The 20,676-nt window shown below is 38.6% G+C and overlaps 1 pseudogene; it reads left to right on the forward strand.

Moving 5' to 3' along the window:
- The window catches only part of LOC140938295 (uncharacterized), a 43,312-nt pseudogene that overhangs the window by 11,844 nt on the left and 10,792 nt on the right, over positions 1-20,676 (forward strand).

The raw sequence follows: 20,676 nt of genomic DNA on the forward strand, positions 1-20,676 counted from the left end.
GTTTGTGTAAAATTTCGCTTTACCGGAAGTGGATTTTGAGCCCCGAACGGGCAAAATTCTCGAATTTTAACAAAAGAACACGTTATTTGGGAAAACTAACTACAACATGTTTCATTACTCATTTTAATGAGTAATGAAAGGGTTAAGGGTTAAGGGTTATCGATGAGCCAAAAATGAGCGAAATCAAATTTTGAACTTGTGCCGACCGTGGGTCGATATTTACGGAAAGCCACTCCTAAAAATTCTCTGAAAATCTTTATAACAGTCGGCGTTTTCTTTTCTTTCTCCCTTCATTTTTGTTTGGAAAATACTTCTCATATTTTTCGCATACCACAAGAAACCATTCGGCGCACATAAATATTCCGAGCAAACCTTGTTCATTGAGAAAAGTTTGAAATGACGGGAATCATGACGTCGCTGCTCGATACGACCACTCGGGTTACATACGAAAAAAACGCCATTAGGTCCCGGATTCAGTGATCATAACTAGGAGTGCTTTAGTTTCCCTGAAACACTACCCCGCCCATAATGATAACTAGGAATAGTTATATATTTATCTATTTTTGAGAAATATTAAAACGTTTTTTTAAAAATCGTGCTTTGCTTGTAGACAACGTCTTAAGGTTAGCAAATGGAAATCGAACGTCAGAAGGAAGAGTGGAAATATTTTACAATGGTACATGGGGAACTGTGTGTGGCGATAGCTGGGATCTGAGGGACGCAGTTGTTGTATGTCGCCAACTGGGATATCCTTCAGCATTAACTGCCATAGGAAGAGCCTCGTTCGGTCCCGGAATTGGAACAATATGGCTAGACAATGTTGAATGCCGGGGGAGCGAAAGTTCCATTGACATGTGTCAACATAATGGCTGGGGAGACCACAACTGTGTCCATGGTGAAGATGCATCAGTCGTTTGTGAAGGTTAGACAATAGGGAACTTAAGCACCAGACGTTCTTGGTACCAAGGACGCCAACCGGAAGTATTTTTGAAACGCAACTTTTTTTTAAGGATGACTTCTGTCCATACGTATCCGATCTGGAGGCGGCAGAACATTATCAGATTACTTTGGCTGCCGGTGTCAAGAGGCGGAAGGTTGGATCTCCCTTTAGTTTGACTTTGTTTTTGCCCTGATTTTGACATTTTAAACTTTTTCTGAGACTTTGAAGAACGCCACAACTATATAAACCCACACCATAAAAATTCAAAGATGGCGCCAATTTATTATTTCGGGGGCTTATAATAGCGAACACGTATGCGTTAAGCATGCACAGGCGGGTAAGTTATCGTTGTCGATTCGTCGTATAGTAGTTACGTGTGGACGGGCGAAAAGGATGCGAAAATGCCACGAGTGTACGCGAATTGTTTTGAAAACGGAGAAAAAAAGTTGCGTTTTCATACAAATATGGATACGTGTGGACAGGTTCTTAGCCTATTGCTTCTTTATGTTCTCGTTGCCGTCGCAGTCGTAGTTGTTAAATAGGGACCTTAAGATCCGACGACGGCAACGGCAACTGGAACGTCACAAAAGCAATAGGTTTAATAACCACAGCAACAACTTTGCACGTGCATCTCGCTTTTTTTGTACATTTCTTTGCCGTCACTGCACGACTACGACGGGAAAATGCTTAATTTCACGTTGTACCGAAGAAGTACACAAGAGACGACGAAATTTCCTCTCCCTTTCTGAACTTGGATATGGTTCTTAGGAATTCAACTTTAGTAGGGTTGGCCTTCGTTTGACAAAGTTAGTAACTTGAAGTAATCGCGATGAAGATTGAAAGAACGCGAAGTCACTTTTTTCAGCGACGTCAATTTTCTCTGTCGTGGCCGTCCTCTGATCTTAGGGTCCCTAATAATTAGCCGCAAAAAACGTTTCAGTGTTTTCGGAATCAAAGATTACCCTCACCCCGAATAAAAAATCCCCGGATCCGCCCCTGGTTGAGTGTCATGAACAATATCTCAGGAGTTAAAAAGGCCGAGCCTAATGCAAAATACCACACTTCGAGGAAGTCCAAAGAGCGACTCTCTGTAAATATCGACCAAAATCGACTTTTTGTGGCGCAAGTTCAAAATTCGAATTTCGATCATTTTTGGCTGATCGATAACCCTTAATGAGTAATGAAACATGCTGTAGTTAGTTTTCCCAAATAACGCGTTCTTTTGTTAAAATTCGAGAAAACTCATTTTGCTCCCCGGGGCTCAAAATCCACTTCCCGGCCGGTAAAGCGAAATTTTACACAAATTTCGTTGACTCGTACATCAAACCACAACGATTTGGCAGCCTTTGAAGACCACGAATAGTTTACATGACCCTTTCTTTCTTATAAGACGATAAATTTGTGAAAGCTGTAATAATTTTGTGGCCAAAAAGGTATCGTTAAAAATAGGCCCTATTGACAATTTCTACCTTTCAAAATTATAGGGATAAAATAATGCAAATTAATGGCAATTCAGGCTAGGAAATCTTTATCTAAGGATGCATTTCTCGTGATACTTGCCCGCGAGAACTGAATGTAATTAAACCGAACCGTTTTTGTTATTATGTACTAAATAAAGGGAGAAAATTGTGTGTGTAATAGTTTTTCACGTTTCTCATTTTCATGTTTGTTGATCCGTTGTTACCCGTGGATGTGTTTTCTTAGCTGTACTATTGCCTTTTTTTCCTTTAGAGATGTTAATCCTTGGTCACTGGCTGCTAGATGGAAAGGATCAAGATATAACGTTAGTCATGTAAATTGCTTTTTTTAAAATGTAGCAGGCAGGGAGCTTGTAAATAGGAGCAAATGGAAATCAAAGAAGGCTGACTTCGTTCAACCGAATACCATTCTTCCTTGTCATTCTTACATAATGCTTCTTAGTTTACTGGCTTAAGTTCTCCGCCTAATTTTTCATAAACAGCTGGCATGGGTCTGTGTTCAGGACATAAATATACTGTTAATGATATGGCATTGATGTTCCAGGTTATGAAGATCTCGAATTAAGGCTGTTATTCACCTCGGCCTTCGGCTTTGGTGGGTAACATTCGCCTCGATCTGCATAACTCTCAACATCATACGAAAGGCGAATTCAAAGATTGTTAAATATACAGCTTGCTAAATGCGGTATATATCTTCTAATTATTTTTATCTTTAATGTAGCTTTAGCAAATCACTGGAGTTTGTCAAAGGATGGTGTTCAGGCAGTACGGCTCCTCATTTTGTTCAAAATTCATTCGCTACTGCCCCAGCAGTTCATCTTAACGGCAGGAGTTTTACCATTTGCTGCTGGATAAAACAAACACAGTCTGGAGAACAGACAATCTATAATGATTGGCAGAATCCATGGCAGTTTATGCTTTTCATCTCTCGTGATCGACTGTTATTTCGGCGCCATAGCCACGGCTCTGAAGAATGGTGGTCCGTTTGGAGTACTACACTTTCATTTAATACCTGGACGCACATTGCAGTCACCTGGAACCACGTGACAGAAGATGTCAACCTCTACGCTAACGGCATCATAGTGGGTAACAGATCGTTTACTCCTGGGACTAAGTTTTACACACTTACTCGTAACCCTTACAAGATTGCCAACGACGGTCACTGGAAAGATCACCAGTTCCACGGATCAGTGATGGATTTGTATGTTTTTGGCACCGCACTGTCCCGTGATGAAATTGCCAAAGTAAGAGGTAGGTAAGGAAGTTCAAGTCTTGAAAGACATTTGAAACTCTCAAAGAGCTTTCAATTCTATCTCTTTTTGCCCAAAAACATTTGATTTCACTTACGAAAGTGATTAAATCACAGGTAACCCAGGCTCACTGTTTGTGTCAAGTACGGGTTTCATAACATGAGTAAATATAGATAACACATGGGGCGACGTTAGTTTAGGTCTGGAAATTTGCTAGAAGATGGAAATAAAAATCGATGAAACTTACCACGTGGCGAGTTGTTGTCCTTAAGCGAGCTGTGTCACGAAATTCAGCCAAATTAGGAAATTACAAAATGCCCTTTAAATTAAGAGAAACATGAAAATAACCGCTTAAAACTTTAAAGGAACGTTAAAATAACTTAACAGAAACAACAGATGTCACGGATGGGCAAAACTGAAGAAGATTGAAACGGATTGACATTAGGATTTTTGAAAACTGTTCAGCCTAACAGTCAGTTTCAAAGTTGATCCCTGCCGCTTGCAACTTCAAAAATAATGCTCAGGAGACATATTTGTTTGTCTCGGGGCTCTTATTTTGTCATTTACATGTAATTTCTTTGCTTACTTTAAGTTCCATGGCGACTGAGGGCGAGTAATTGGCAAAATTAAACAAAATGAACTGGACTGCCGTGACACAGCCCCTTTAATATGCACACAAAGTTTCGAGAAAAGTGGTTTGCTTCATCTTTCCTACATAGTATAGTGGCAAGGTAGGAGGCTGACGGCAGCGTCGAGGCTAGCGCTCCGATAGACCCTAAACTAGTACGATTTTTTTTTCGCGAAAATCGAATCCAGTCGCTGAATAGAGACGCCAGGCTCGTGAAACATGAATTTCTCTAAACACTAAAACCTCGAAGCATCTCCAGCTAGCAACGCAAAGCCAGCAGGCTCCGTAGAACTCTTATGTTAACCTTCTAAAATGGCGGCCCGAAGCCGTTAGGATCACTACTGGTCCAACGGAGCTCGGGGCGCCTAGTGACGAGTATATTAAGTCCCCGTGGAGAGAAGGGAGTCCCAGAGTGCTCCAGGAATTAACTCATCGTCCGGCTACACACTTTCCTCCGCAGGGACTTATTATACTTGTTACCAGGCGCCCCGAGCTCAATGCCATTTTTGAATTGGACCAGTTGTGATCCTAACGGCTTTGGGCCGCCACTTTAGAAGGTTAACGTAATCTACGGAACCTGTTGGCTTCGCGTTGCTAGCTGGAGATGCTTCATTGGTTTCAGGGTTAAGAAAAATGTATGTTCCACGAGCCTGGCGTGTTTATTCAGCGACTGGATCCGATTTTCGCGAAAAAAATCGTGCTGGTCTAGGGTCGATCGGAGCCGCGACGCTGCCGTCAGCCTCCTACCTTGCCATCATATAATATGTAGGAAAGATGAAACAGACTATTTTTCTCGAAACTTGGTGTGCATCAGTTAAGGACAACAACACCTCGTTACATGGTAAGTTTCATGGATTTTTATTTCCATTTTCTAGCAAATTTCCAGAACTAAACTTCGCCCAATATGTTCTCTATATTTCCAAAAAAAGATGCTCATATGATTGTATTATCACCCTTGCTTCAGTCTCAAGATCTTTAACATCACTTATTTTATTCAGGTGTTCCTATAATTTTGAATAAAGACAAGGAAGTAGCAGGAGAAACCGTTGTTATCATATGGGAACCACCGCTGAATGGGGCGTGTTTTGTCTTGGGGTATAAAGTCTACTACAGAAAGGTCTCATTGGCAGTGACTAGTCCTTGGAGCTCCGTACCCGTGGACAAAAATTGTACGAACCACACCTTGCACCTGGGTTGTTGGAAGGAGTATGAAGTCGCAGTTACTTCACTTACTGCTGCAAATGCAAACACTAGCAGCACTGAGAGCAATTTTAGTGACAGCCAGATATGGAACTTCAAAGTTAGGAGGGGTAAGTTTGGATACAATTCATAGTTATTGATTTCTCAGCCCAGAACAAGCTTCGCTTTAATTTGGTGCTAATTTATGTCATGTTTACATAAAAGGAGGATGCATGATCCTTAAAGGGCTACAAATTTTCTTTTACTTTTAATGCAAGACGTGTCGGTCGCGTCGGTTAATAGGGTGCTTAAGCAACGACGACGGCGACGGCGAACATAATTATAATGTGGGGGCGGTCTTGGACGGAAAACAATAGAAACGTGGTGATAGTGACGGACAGGGAAAACAATTCAAATGTGGTGGTGGTGGTGGTGGTGGTGAGGGAAAGCAATAGAAATGAGGTGGTGGTCTTGGAGGGAAAACAATAGAAATGTGGTGGTGGTATACAGCTTCACTATTCAAGGTTGGTATCATTACAAATAAATTGTTTTGAAACGAAAGGAGGATGTAGGGTCGATGTGGGTCAGGTCGATGAGGGATCGATGTAGGGTCGATGAGGGGTAGGTCGGTGAAGGATCGATGTGTGCTCAATGTGGGGTGGATATAGGCTCAAAAATGAGCAAACAAGAGAGGAGGGGCAGTTAATTTTTTTTTTTTTTTAAGAAAGAGCTAGTTTGTCGTCGTCCTCATTACTATGCACGATTTGCGCGCCAAGAACCTGTGAACCAGAATTGGTACAATTTGTTGGACAATGAAAGCGGCAGGAGGTAGAACGTGTACTAACTCCTCGCAACATGAATCAACTAATGATGAATACTTGTCTTACCATCGATAAGAAATATAACTAGGAAACCTATCCAACATTTTAGCACACGGCCTTATCTTAATGAATGTCAAGACTCGGCTGTGGCCGACTTGGTAGTTATCTTAATGAGATTCCCCCGTATTTTATTCATAAAATAAAGCAGCTCCTGGTTAAAGAAAAAAACACGATGACGTCGTCTTGTATTCCACTTCACTATAATGAGATTGCACTTAAAAAAGAAACGGATACTATGGTACTCCCTATACAACTTTCACGTTTTCACTCCTGGGCCCTTTTGTAAAAGAGGAAATCATTAATATAATAGATTAATAACGTGGAGGAATTTCAGGACGCGATCGATAGCTTAAAGAGTACAGCGTTTTAAGACTAAAAGAAAGGTGGTAATGGCAACGACCAAGCCGAAATGCTGAGAGGTGGGGTATCCGTTGACGACTGCTAATCGAGAGAACAGTGATATATAGGTCTCTAGGATCCTTAAAGCATTTTTAAAGTAGAGGTGGGCTTAACTTGTTCAAACAGTAGTTATGAAAGTGGGCGAATTCGCCTCATAAGTACGACCCAAACAGAAGAGTGTAGTGTAGCGACTGGGTTCCCTTTTTCGATATTTGTCATCTTTTCAGGTTAACGTGACCTGTGATTGAGTCTTGCATGTTATGGATGGAGAGTGTTTACAGATTAGCCCTGTATTGTTTCCAATTTCGAGAGGAGTGTTTGGCACGATTCAACGGCTATTCGCAGTTTAGATCGTAGCTATTCAGAGTGGCAAACAAATTTAAAGAAAATATGATGCACGTGCAGGTCGTCAGCAAAGTTTTCTTTTTGCTCATTAAACCTATTACTATTTTGACCTTCCCGTTGCCTCCATCGTCACTACTGGGAGCAACCCTGTGAAGCCTATGTGAAGTTCATGTGAAAACCATGTGAAACTTTTATGGATGTGAAACATCCTGTGAAACACCCTGTGAAATGAAAAGTCCTTCTTACACAAAATTATGAGGTTGATTCTACCCTGTGAAAAAATGTGTGAAATTGTAAAATACCGAAAAATTCCGAAAATAAGCCCCTCTATGTATAAGCCCCCCCAAATATAAGCCCCCCAATATGGTAACGCAAAAAAACCCTCCGTTAAATCGCCTCTCCGAATATAAGCCCCCCCGGGGGGCTTGTACTTGGAATTTGCTCTCGAATACAAAGTAAAACAAAGCAAAAATGGTAAATTTCCTTTTCCACCACAAGCTAGCCCAATCGGTTTTGAAACGCAAATTTCCCTCCGTACATACGCCCCTCCGAATACAAGTCCCTCCAAAAACAAGCCCCTCAAAAAGGGCCTTTGAAAAATATAAGCCCCGGGGCTTATTTCCGGAATTTTACGGTACTTTTTCGAACTGAAAAAGCCGTGTGAAACAACAGTTGAAATATCCCTTGATTGTAAGAAACATCCTGCGAAATCAAAATCACTATTTTAAAATATGAAAGCTACCCTGTGAAAAAATTGTGAAATGCTAAGTTTCTGAGAAATATGAATGGGTTTCTTGCAATTAAATGAATTCTGAGGTTGTTGCAGCCCTGTGAAAAAATGTGTGAAATCCTACGTTTACAGTAATTTGTTAATACATATTAATTTTGTATGTGGTCGTTTTGCCTAAAATATTGGCCATTCTCCCATTGATTTGCTTGATGACAAAGAACACCCTTCAACACGGCTTGGATTCCATACCTGCGATTTATTTATTGCTAAAAATGATCTTACATGTTGTAATCTCATTCGAGTTACTAAATCACTGTCCATAAAACTGAAGTCTACATGTACCACAGTGATCACAACGATCGCTCCATAAATTTTGACATATTTTGTGTGAATTTTTTTTTACCGGAAAAAAGCTTTTGACCCATAAGTGTATGTATTATAAAGCAACTGGTCTTGGCTCGTACCTGAGCTAGTCCAAACAATGTTCACAACTCGTTTTTCGTTGAAACTGAGTAAGTAATTAAGGCCATCGTTTCTTTCAAAAAACAATGCAAATTTTTCGTCCTGGAATACTTCATTCAGCTCTTAAACGAGGTTCCCACAGAAAAAAATTCTAGTCGTGCGAGTATTTTCGCTACAAAGGCAAGTTTTACATCAAATTAGTATAGGTAATAGCACGATTTGTAGTGATATTTCAAAATTGTTATACGTAATTTCACGAGCCGTTAGGCGAGTGAAATTTGAGACAGTTTTGAAATATCACGATTGTATTTATGCCAAATATCACGTGCAAATTATGCTATTATTTGTTTATACTACTACCTGCAAAAGGTTTGTAATTTTCACATGTAGGTATTTCAAATTAAGCTGAAATACCACTGCTCTAAGCCAATCAAATTGCAGAAATTTCTCATGTAGTAGTATAAAAGCTAAAAGACTAAATTACCTTATAAAAGATTTTATTTCATCGAATTTCAAAAGGCGCTTAATTTTTTTGCTCTCGACCTCAGAGGTATCGAGTTTACTGCTGAAGCTCCAGCTCTTTCGCGTTGTTAAATATTCACTTCCTTTTTATTGCATCTTATTGACAGATAAAAGACCTAAAAATGGGTGTGTGGAAATTTCCGATTTCCCTTTGTAACTCATTTTATGTCAGTTTCTTTGCGTATATCGCGCTCGAGATTCGACTTTTTAGTTTGAAATGCAATAATTCCGCTAATACGAGACATATGCAAATTTCCTCACACCCTTTTTTAGGTCTTTTATCTGTCAATCAGATGCAATAAAAAGGAAGTAAATATTTAACAACGCGAAAGGGCTGGAGCTTCAGCAGTAAACTCGATACCTCTGAGTTCGAGAGCAAGAAACTTAAGCGCCTTTTGAAATTCGATGAAATAAAATCTATTATAAGGTAATTTAGTCTTTTAGCTTTAATTTGATATATAACTTGCCTTTGTAGCGAAAATACTCTCGCGACTAGAATTTTTTTTTGTGGGCACCTCGTTTTCCTTTACCGAGACCTTAAAACGACTCCTTTTTAGACTCACTAAACTCGATCACTGAACGGATTACCCGCCATGTTTCCATGTTTGATGTTTAACTTACTGGTTAACAGTCTCCCACTAAGTGGCTCCAGTCGTCACGTGCGCCTTTTGATCCAATAGAAAAGCGAAAAATGAAGTTCCGTTGGATCAATTCAAATTCACGCGGACTTTCCAACAGGAGTTTATATATTTTGCACCCGAAATCGACATTATTTTAAAGGCGGATAGTTCATTTGTTTTGTGGTTCATATGAAGCGTTCTTCCAATCAAGTTGGAGAACGATAAGTCAGTTGGATTGTGGAAGGTAAAGGTTTGTTAACAATGACTTAATAATGACTTTATGAACGTGTCAAACAAAAATCTAGCAGAGGGGATTCCCCACTGCTAATAGGGGACACCTAAAAATACAAAACGAATCAATATAGAGTCGAAACTAGAATCTACTAAGAGTTATACAATGATGTGAATGCTACGCACACTGTGATTGGTCGTTGCCCATGATCTATTAGAGTACAGATACATGGATGACGTCACGGGAAACTTGTTTTCTTTGTTTTGTTCAACGTGGCACGCGGTTTTGAAAATGTTTGTGAGATTATTTCGGATTGAGGCAAGTGAAAGCTTCGGAAAAAGTTTAGCAGGAGCTATTTACAAAGAAGAAAAATGGAGAAACGGAGACCAAAAAAGCTATTGACTACTTGACAATGCCTAAACTACAAGAAATCTTCACAACAGTTGCCATCGTGTGTGTTCGCTACGAGAGACTCGCTGTTTTGCAAAATGTTTTCGCTATTATTCTTCTTTGAGCAAGAAAAGACGGTGCAAAACTTTTCGAAGAAACTGTACACAAGTAAGATAAAGAAGAAGCTAAGATGAAAAGTTGGGTTTGGGACTTAAAAAATGCCTAAACTAGCACAAATCCTCAAAAGGTGAAGCGGTCCGAGGCAGGTATGTGTATCGGTCTTTTTCTTTTCTGATCATTGTATAAAACAAATAGATTCCATGTTGCCTTGGGTCTGTTCAGTAATAGATCACAGAGGATGTCAAAATGTGGTAAAAACAACAGTGACACACTCGCCTGCGGCTCTTGTGCCACTTCTTTGTTTTTACGACATTTTGACGTCATCTGTGATCTATTACTGAACAGACGCACGGCAACATGGAATCTATTTGTTAATTAGAAGTAAAACTACTAATGATAACTCACGAATATACATACTACAAAAACTCCATTTATACTTACCAAAATTCTAAAATCTTGTGATTAAAATCGTAATTAAGAAAAGTTAAAATTACGAATTGCAAAGGTAGCAGCCATTAGATCCACCTAAAAGGTTACTTAAATCAAGACTGCGTATCCGGGTCTTAAACTGCTTAAGACTGGCAGCTGATCTGTCCTTGCTTGGTATCTGGCTCCAAAGTCTTGGACCTAGGTATCGAAGTGAGTGTTTTCCGTGCGTAATTGTGTTAAAACTAGGTTGATAAAAATCTTTCTGCCGTAAATTGTAAGTGAGGCTGTTGGTCAGAAACACGTCACAAATAGTCCGCGGGCACAAATTATGTTTAACCTTATACATTAGAATACATATGTCCTGTAGTCTCCTATTGTACAACTATGGTAACTTTGCTTCACTAACAGCTGTTGGTAGCTAGACTTCTTATCTTTAAATACAGCCCGCAGTCCACGCTCCTGTAGTCTCTCCAATCTACGGGTTTCCGAGGCTCTACAAAAGTGCCACACTAAGTGGCAATGTTAAATGTGGGAGAATAGCTGCCTCAAAGAGATGTAATTTGGCCTCATTTGGTATTAGATTCCTCAGCCTCATTATAACACCTATTCTCTGGCTAGCTTTCTTACAAACATTACTATTATGCAAATTAAAATTCAGACCACAATCAATAGTTACGCCTAGTGTCTCTTACGCATTAAGCAAGGTGAAAAACCAAAACGATGCCATCCGAAATCGGATTTCCGACTTTGACAAGCGACATATCTCTCAACCAAAAACACAATGAGCAAACTAGCCATGAATAACAGAAGACTCTTGATAGCAGCTGTATTTTATTTTGTACATCCAGTGGAAAAAAACAGTTAAAAACATCACAAGTTAACACAAAACTCTGGCAGCTTCACCTGTCAAAGTAAACAAGTTTCAAGATGCTGCATAAATTTTCCACATGAACTCACCTGTCAAGTTTTGACCAATCAGAGCATAAAAATTGGACGTAGCGTGTGACCTTGGTAAGAAAAAGTCTTCCCCACCTGTATTTCTAAATAACTGGCGGAATTTTAGCGTCCGGGATTAGTTTGAAATCAAAATCTTAATAGTGCAGGGCCATAGACATAAACATAAACATAGACACTAGGAGTAATCGCAGCTCAGGAGAGTGCGTTCTATATGTTTGCTAGGCGTACAGGTAGCAGTGAGGGAAAAGGGTGGATGGTGCTATGATTATGGCATATTTTGAACGTAAGGGTTGCGTACAGCGAAACCACGATTTAAATTGTGTATCATGGTGGAAAGGTTTTGAAGGCTAGTAATCAGCGTGATATCGTATGGTTCGTCTTAAGTGCTTGTTATTTGAGGAGACACTGGCCGGAGTGCTTCGGGCGTGTAGAAACAACTTTTTGTTTTACTGGCACAATAGATGTTATACAGGGCGCAGTTGTTCGAAGGCCGATCAGCGCTTAACCCGGGTATCTTTTTCTTTGGTTAAAAACATTTCTTTGGATAATTTTCTCAGTTATTTTTAAGAGCGTCCAATCATCAACTTGTTGCAAAATGAGGCTTTCACATCTGAGTTCAAATTTCGCACTAAACCTTTTCGCCTGGGTTGTCTGAACCCAGCTTTGAACAACCCGGCCCAGGTACTGTTAAAAAGCAAACAGTTGACAAAGTTTTAGAAGTGATCATTAATTTTATTTGATATTGGGGATTCCACATGTGGACAATTACTGAAATTTACTGTAAAATGCCGGAAACCGTTACTGGCAAGTCTTCTTAACTTGTGATGGTATTAAAGAACGAGCCAAGACCACATTTTTTTGGTGAATGCCACGACACAATGATTGTGTTTGAACACTGGTTCACTTACACTACACCTCTCAATTTTCCACTCGTTTCAAGGGAATCATCAAAGCCTTCACTGGAATGTGTGTGCGGCTCACGCCAATAACTTTTCCAGTAATTTGGTCGAGTGTATTGATTTCAGTGGCTTGCGTAGCGCTACTGTGGGCTGGTCACGTTTTTCCGAATAAATAACATAGAGCTATAAAAATGTTCGTTTGTACAGTGCCGAAAATATTACAAGTCATGATGAAATGGTGCCGCCGAGCTACACAACTCGCGGTAGATTTACTCTGTGGCACTACGGCCGCCTAGCTACACACCTCAGCAGATTTACTTTGTGGCACAACAGATGCTGAGCTTTACAGCTCGCCGGTAAATTTACTTTGTGGTACAACGGACGCCGAGCTAAACAACCCGGTTTGATGCATGCACCAGGAGTAGCACGCATTTTCCAAAGAAAGGTATGAGGGCTTAATCCAAAGCAAAATTTTACTCAGGGTGTAAACTTTCAGCACACTTTTGAAAGATGGAACGCTTAGGAAGATTCAGTAAACACAGATCGATAGTAGACCTTCAGCACACTCTGAGATATGTACGCTTTACAAAGATTCAGCGCACTTTTAAAAGATGAACGATTTACGAAGACAGAATAGCAGACCTCAGCAAACGTCTGAAAGATGAACGCCGAGGACACACGAATCACCAAGTGAGTTAGTGCGTCAAAGTGAGGCAAAACGTAAGCAAGCGCCTCAAAGCGAGGGAAATGTGTGTCGACGACGACGAATGCAATCTCGAAAAAACCTCCCTTATTTATTGCACAGAACACCTAATAATGCACAGATCACCCAATACAAATTAGGGGTTGCGTTCTCGTAACTCGAACGCAATAAATTATTTGTAAGAACGTACGATATCCTTAGTCTTGACCAATTTTAATAAAAACCTTTTAATAAAGACCTTTTTAATGATTTGGTCAGTTTTTAACTATTTGTTGACTCAAAAGTTGGCAAGGAAGGCAAAAGTTGCTGTAGGTTGCTCGCAGTACAAAGAGTTGCTGAAAACGCTAAAAGTTGCTCAAAAGTTGCCGAGCACAATCTATTTATGCCTAGTACTTAGAAAGTGTGAAAGTAAACATTGGTTTTCCTGTGGTGCGGACGGACGGACGGTCGCTCGGGCGGTCGGTCAGTCGGTGTACGGTCACGTGATTACCAAATTTTCTGGGATAGGTATTTAGAACAAAACAGATTTAAGATGCCAGAATAAAGAGAGTTTTGTATTCAACAAGATAAAAAGTTCCATACTGATGACATAAATCAATGTTTACATAATAATAGTCATGGGGATCCAAATGCAAATATGTTCAAATTTACGTTTCTCCTGGTCGATTTTGGCAAAGTGTTGTGCTCATCTGCGAACGAGCTCCAGAAAAACTCAAATGCTTCTTCTACAGAGACTATATTTCTCTAATATTGATTGTTTTTTAGAGATTCGTCGCGTTTACATTTGACCTTTGTAGCCTTTTGTCTTTTGTCTGTCATTCGTAAACAATACCTAAAACAATGTAACTACTCCGTCGACCAATCAGCGCTCCTGACCGAATTCCGGACACGCTGAGACCCAGACGTTCCTCCTCGCGAAACGTCCCCTGTGGCGAAGAGTAAGGAGAAACGGCTGTTTTCGCAGGCTAATCAGCATATTGTGGAAATTTGCCAGTAGTTTGATTCATGTAAATAAACACTATGAATTGATTCAGTTCGCATTTTGATTGACAACTACGTAATGAAATTGCCAAGTTCATGGTGAACGACCGCAATTTCCAACGAACTTTGGAAACCCTTTGTCTCTTTAGTTATCTCCATGAATGGCACATATTTTGGCAAACAACAGTGGATAACTGTTAAACTGAGTTATGTCAAAAAATATCCTGAATCAAAATGAAAACTTTCGAAAGTGACAGCTAAACTTATAAGGTCATGGAAAACTGTTCAAGGTCATGAGAAGAGCTCAAAAGAGGATGTACCCTGTTTAAACATGCGAGACATGCGGTGCCCTTATGGGTCATTACAATGCCATGAAAAGTCCATGAACCTTGTAAGAACACTTTAATGTCAACGTTTAATTAAGCATTAGAAATTTTGTAGCGGAGGGTTCTAGTCAAACCCAGCACATATATTTTGTGGTTGTTGTTTGCTGTTCACACCCTAACATGAACGCGATTTTGTCTTAATCATTAGGAATAAAGTTCCTTAATTTAGCGCAAAATTTAATTTTGACCTCTAACATATACATGATTGTTGCTTTATGCATGTAGATATTTTATTAAAATGTATCTATTCTCACTAATAAGTGTACTTCATTATATTTTGATATATATTTAATATATTTCTTTAACCTTTCTCAGGGCGTTTTCAGCTTCACATAATCATTTCACATGGTTTCTCACAGATCACACCCATTTCACATGGTCTTTCACATGGTAAGAAAATTTCACAGCTATTTTCACAGGAAGGTTAATCTATCCTTGTGAGCTGTGTTTCACATGCTTTTCACATGGTATCTCACATCACAGCCTGTGAAATACTACGTGAGAACGTGGAGCCCGTTTCACAGGTATTTCACATGATTATTTCACATATCATTTCACATCTCTGTGAAATAATATGTGAAAACCTATGTGAAAACTCTGTGAAATCCCTGTGAAAATTCAAATTTTTTTCACATGAACTTCACTGCAGGGTCGTCGAGGTTTCGAAAGGTCCTTTTTACCAATTCATGAACTTATGTTTCAAGATTCTCAGTCTGCTAATCTAGGCATCTGTCCCCGTTTCCAAAGCGTTTAATTCCAATTAATTTCATTTAATTGGGTTAAGTAACTTATCTAAATGAATAGCGAAATTCCCTAAATCAGTTCTCTCTTTTTCTGGTCTCGTTTCATTTCTCTTAGGGGAACCGCTAATTAACTCTCTTTAACCTGACCAATTACAGGCGTACCATTACCTCCTACTATACAGAAGGAGAAAACCAAAACATTAAGCTGCGACGTCAGCCTTACATGGAGCACCCCTGCTGATAACGGATGTCCGCTGACCAAGTACTTAGTTTACTACAGACTGAGTTATGAAGACAAGCAACATATCTACATGCAAGATATAAGTGATCTCAAAGAGAATGTGTTCATTCTGACGTTAAAATGTAACTCGCGATATATGATCGAAGTGTCTGCCTGGAATGAGTTGGGAGAAAGTAACAGATCAAAAACACTGGAAATTACAACAAATTCAGGTTAGAGTGTGACTTAAAGTGTTTCGATATAGTTTTTCAGAGGCCATACCGATATTTTTCAATCGCTTTAAAAGTGATTTTATCCCTGTCTGATCGCTATAAAATTTTCACCAGTGGTTGACTATAGATTGAAATTTGTCAAAATATAGGTTTTAGTAAAATCGATATTACTATGACAACAATAAACGAAAAACTTTGAAATTGATAACGCCTTATTTTGCGGGATTTAGACTAGCTACTGAAAATCTAACACTAAAAACTTAAAGTTTGGTGTTTAGCAAATATCCTCTGCAAGAAGTAAAACATTCTGTATGTTTGAATTCGACTAAAACGGAAATATATTTATGTTTTAACGTTATGCTAATTTTTCCAAATCTGAATGCGGACAATACATATATCCATGACTAGAACATTTCAGTGTGAGTATTGTCAATGTTTTACATTCAAAAGATGCGATAAATTCAAACTAAAATGTACTGGTCATGGAGGTGTGTATAGTGCGCATTGTTTTGGAAAAATTAGTATAACGTCAAAACAGTGAATGTTGTAACGCACATTTTTGACAGGTTCGTAGGATAGGTTTGTATGGAAATTTTAAGATGTTGCAGTTAATCACTCTCAATGAAAGTTTCACACTTTATTATATACATTATGAAGATTATGTGAAGAGATTTTAAAAAAATTCGTTCAGGTCGTTTCAGAGATATACAAAAAAGCGCTAAAAGTCCAAATTTTGAATGAAGTTGCACTTATACAAGTGGTGAGAAAACGGGTTAGTTTTCAAGATCGCAAGAACGAAAATACACCAAAATTTCCTAACATCAAATATGATATTAGCAGCATTCTGACGTTACTTAAGAATAATTTGAGTCATTTATAACGTTTTTATTAAATAATCTATCACGGCTATTGAAAATTTAAGGTTTGAAATATATTTTCCTTTTGGTCGAATTCAAACATGCAGAATTTTTTACGTCTTACGGAGATTATATGCTCAACACCAAACTTTAAGTTCCCAGTGTTGGATTTTCAGTAGCTCGGTCTCGATCACACAAAATTTGGCTTTTATCAATTTCAAAGTTTTTTATTCATTGTTTTCATAGTAATATCAATGTTATTTAAAACTCTATTTTCACAAATTTCAATCCATAGCCAATTACTGGTGAAAATTTTACAGCGATCGGACAAGGAAAATCCACTTTTAAGGCGATTGAAAAATATGGCCTCTGAAAAACTATATCGAAACACCTTAAAGTTAAATCTATCAAAATATTCACTGAAAGGTTGTGCAACAAAGGAATCGAAAATGTCTTGAATTTCCGAATAGAAGTAAGCCTGGGCGAATAACCTATGCATAAAGTAAAATTAAACTCCTTTAAACTTAAAGTCTTACTCTACTAACGTATTCATAATAATGCAGTCTACCATAGTTGGTCGACAGTCGAAAGTCCGGTAGATGATCAGAACGCAAGACTGGATGAAAAGATACATACCAGCTCCCCGGGGCCGGACTTTAGGTTTTCATGTAATGCTTCTTTTTTGTTATGCTTTCAGGAGATGGAATAAGCCTGTCTGCTTTGCAGTATGCCGGTCTGGTGGCAGGAGTCGCTGTCTTCCTTTTGGTTGTCTTTCTAATGGTGTTCTGGCTTCGAAGAAAAGCACAGAAAAATAAGCAACAAGCGCTTTACTCAAGACCGAGAAGGTAATTTGTTAGACCGTGACATTAACCTTAATTGCAATTTTTCTCCTATTTATTGCATGAAAAATCTGACTCAACTCTGCAGTCGTCTTTTACCTCTGACGACCCTCGCAACCTCAAACAGCCGAATGTGCGCAACAACGCTTTGATATATATTTTTTTTGTGGTTCAATTTTATCCTTGGTTCAATTTTTATTTCCCTTTGCTTTAAACTCATTACCATAAATTACCATACTTCAAAACCAACATATACAGTAAACACCCGCTAATAAGAACCAACATTTTTTAAAGTCTGGTAAAATAGGTTCTTGTAATTCGGGGTACTTATGGCAATTTAGGCTAAGTAGGTTCTCAGTTAGGTTCTTAATTTCTATGGAGGAGATAATAGATTGTTGATTACCAGAAAAATATATAACATTTTTATTTACTCACAACTGTAAATAGATGTTACTGTTAAACAATAAAAAAGCAAGCAATGGAAATTGTAATTTATGATCAACTGATACCAACTCCATGAAAAGTATTTAAATAATAATAGTTAAGATAATTCCTCGTCACATCATTGTATTGATTCTTCAAGCTGTAAATATAATGAACTGTAAGAAGGTTGTTAGCTACCCGTGTTGTAATCAGACTCGTAAGGTTGTGTTTTTGGAATCGAAATTACCGCATTGTTAATTCATAAGAACATTTAGCCAATCACATTCGGAGAAGAAGCTACACACCTCTACGAAATAGACAACGAGTCAGGATCTCCAAACTGTAATTTTAGTACTTTTCTATCTGTTATTATGAAAAGTTTGTAAATGAGTAAATACCTTGTAGTTTTTATATTGTTCCCCTTGTTTTGTATTGGCCGGTTGACTTAAGCTTAATACTGAAAACTTTGGCAGAAAAACCATTTTGACAGAGCAATTATCTAGAAGGTTTCATGCAATGATCATGAGTCTCATTTAACCAATCAGATTAGAGTTACGTCAGCATTAGTTTGCATTAAGCAGCTGGTTTTCTGGCTGATTTAAAAGTGGGTACGTGTAGCATCAATTTACCAGAGAGAATTGTAAAAACCTAGAAGCTACAAAGTCGATAAATGTCCTGAATCCAAAGAAGTTTGTTATAATGTTGCATTAGTGAAAAGGCTATAGCTATTGCCCGCCAATTATAACCTTGGCAACCGATTATTACCGAATTTATATGCAGTTCAATACAGTATGTTCTTGTTGACCTACTTAAATTTACAACTCAAAGTTACACTCGTTTGTTAAATTGTTTATCATAATTTAACTGTAACCCGCATGAAAGAACCTGCTTGATCTTGCTAAACAGGTTCTTGTATTTTGGGGTATTAAAGTGTGAAATTTCTGCCAGGAGGTTCTTAATCCACAGGTTCTTGTTAGCGGGCGTTTATTGTATTTCAAAAGGAAAATAACAGAAACTGTGAAAGTAATAAGTATATACGGTGACTATTCATTAACTAATGGTAGGAAATTTTTTGAATGTCACTTGTCTATTCAAAGATAATAGCTTAAGTGTGACTTTCGTCAATAACAAGGCTTTCGGTTGCAGTATCTTATACGTCCGATTCGGTTATTCAGTCAGGGACAATTTTCGCGTGATTTGCTTATGGCTTGATGTACTACCTGATCTCAGTGTACATGTACTCTAACAATGATATCACCGCAAGTTATGGAGGAACTTATCAGAGCAAGAGTGCTCATTAGAATGAGGGTGCTTACACAGTAGGGGGGCGCTTATTACTAGAATAGGGACGCTTATTAACAGACTAGGACACATCTGATGTGGGGCGTTGATTAGAGAGGGGGCGCTATTTGGAACGAGGGCGCTAAATCGAATCATTACGGTAAACATACAAATGCTATGGCCGTTTAATTTCACGATTAGTTCCGTTCAGTTTTAACCTTTAACGAGTACGTTCTTTAACGTAGGTCAAAGTCAACCATTATTCCCCTCCTGCGATGGGAAGTATTACCTGAGCAAGTAGAATTTAAGGAGGAGATTGGCCGCGGTGCATTTGGAAAAGTATTCAGAGGCATTTACAGAGAGTCACCAGGAATCGAGGTGTTTTACAAATGTAGGACGCAGACGGTTGACTTCAAAGAAGGTCGGACTGTAGCCGTTAAAGTCTTAGAAGGTGAGTTCAATTTCACCTCTTGCGTCTAAATGATGGATTCTCGATGTTCCTGAAATCAAACGCTGGCAGTATATTAACCAAGCAGTGTCTTTGCGCTGCTATAGAAAAAAAGCAAAAATAACCAACCAAAAACATAAAAAAAAGAGTAGTGTTATTACTTTCAGTGCCAAAACATAAGGAAACAATATACGGACTTTGGATTTAGGTCATAGTCATGTTGTTATTTCAGATGTTAAAGCCTTTTGCGGATTTAAAAAACAAAAACAAAAACAGAACAAAAAACAGAACAAACGTCTACATCCACGTGCAACTGAGTGACAATCTGATTTCGAGAGATTCCTGCTAATCGTGCTTGTGCCCTTTTAATTCACTGTAGATTGATTCTACTGGCGATTGAACCATCGAATTATTGAGCTTTGTTAGCGAAGAAAGGATGTTGCGGGAAAAAATGTTGAGTTCGGAGTAGTTTAGTTTTAATTTAATTAAAAGATGATGTCATTTTCTTTGTTATGATTTTTTCCCGGAAAAAATGAAAGGCCAGACATGCAGAATGATTGTTCCTTACATGCTTGTTTTGTCTCGATTGGCAGTCAAAGATTCCTTTATAAATAAATCAGATTCTTATATAGGAAATATGTAATGGAATAGAAATTGTACCTTTTTCATCATTAGACAAAACAGATGAAGACGCCAAAGAACAGCTTCTGCAAGAAATTGAGATCATGAAATCAATTGGGTATCACAAGAATGTTGTGAGCATGTTAGGTTGCTGGGTTAACAATGACCCAATCTTTCTGCTGCTAGAGTATGTCCCGTATGGAGATCTGCGACATTGGCTGATAAACAAGAGAAAAAAGGTGAGAGTAAGCTGGGCCAACGCAAGTCGAGAATTAATTATGATTATTATTCATTCAAAATATTTCCCAGATTCTGATTGGCTAAAAGCACACGCATAATCCACCATAACCAGCTACTGGTGACCAAATTTGAAAGAATTTTGCGTTTAATGAACCGATGACGTCAAAAGTGCAGCGTTCTTGCAGGTTAATGCACCGTTAACCGAGAAGACCTGAGGACGAGGTTGAGTTGTTTTGATGG

The sequence above is a fragment of the Porites lutea genome, chromosome 5 (assembly GCF_958299795.1).
Source record: "Porites lutea chromosome 5, jaPorLute2.1, whole genome shotgun sequence".
Taxonomy (NCBI): domain Eukaryota; kingdom Metazoa; phylum Cnidaria; class Anthozoa; order Scleractinia; family Poritidae; genus Porites; species Porites lutea.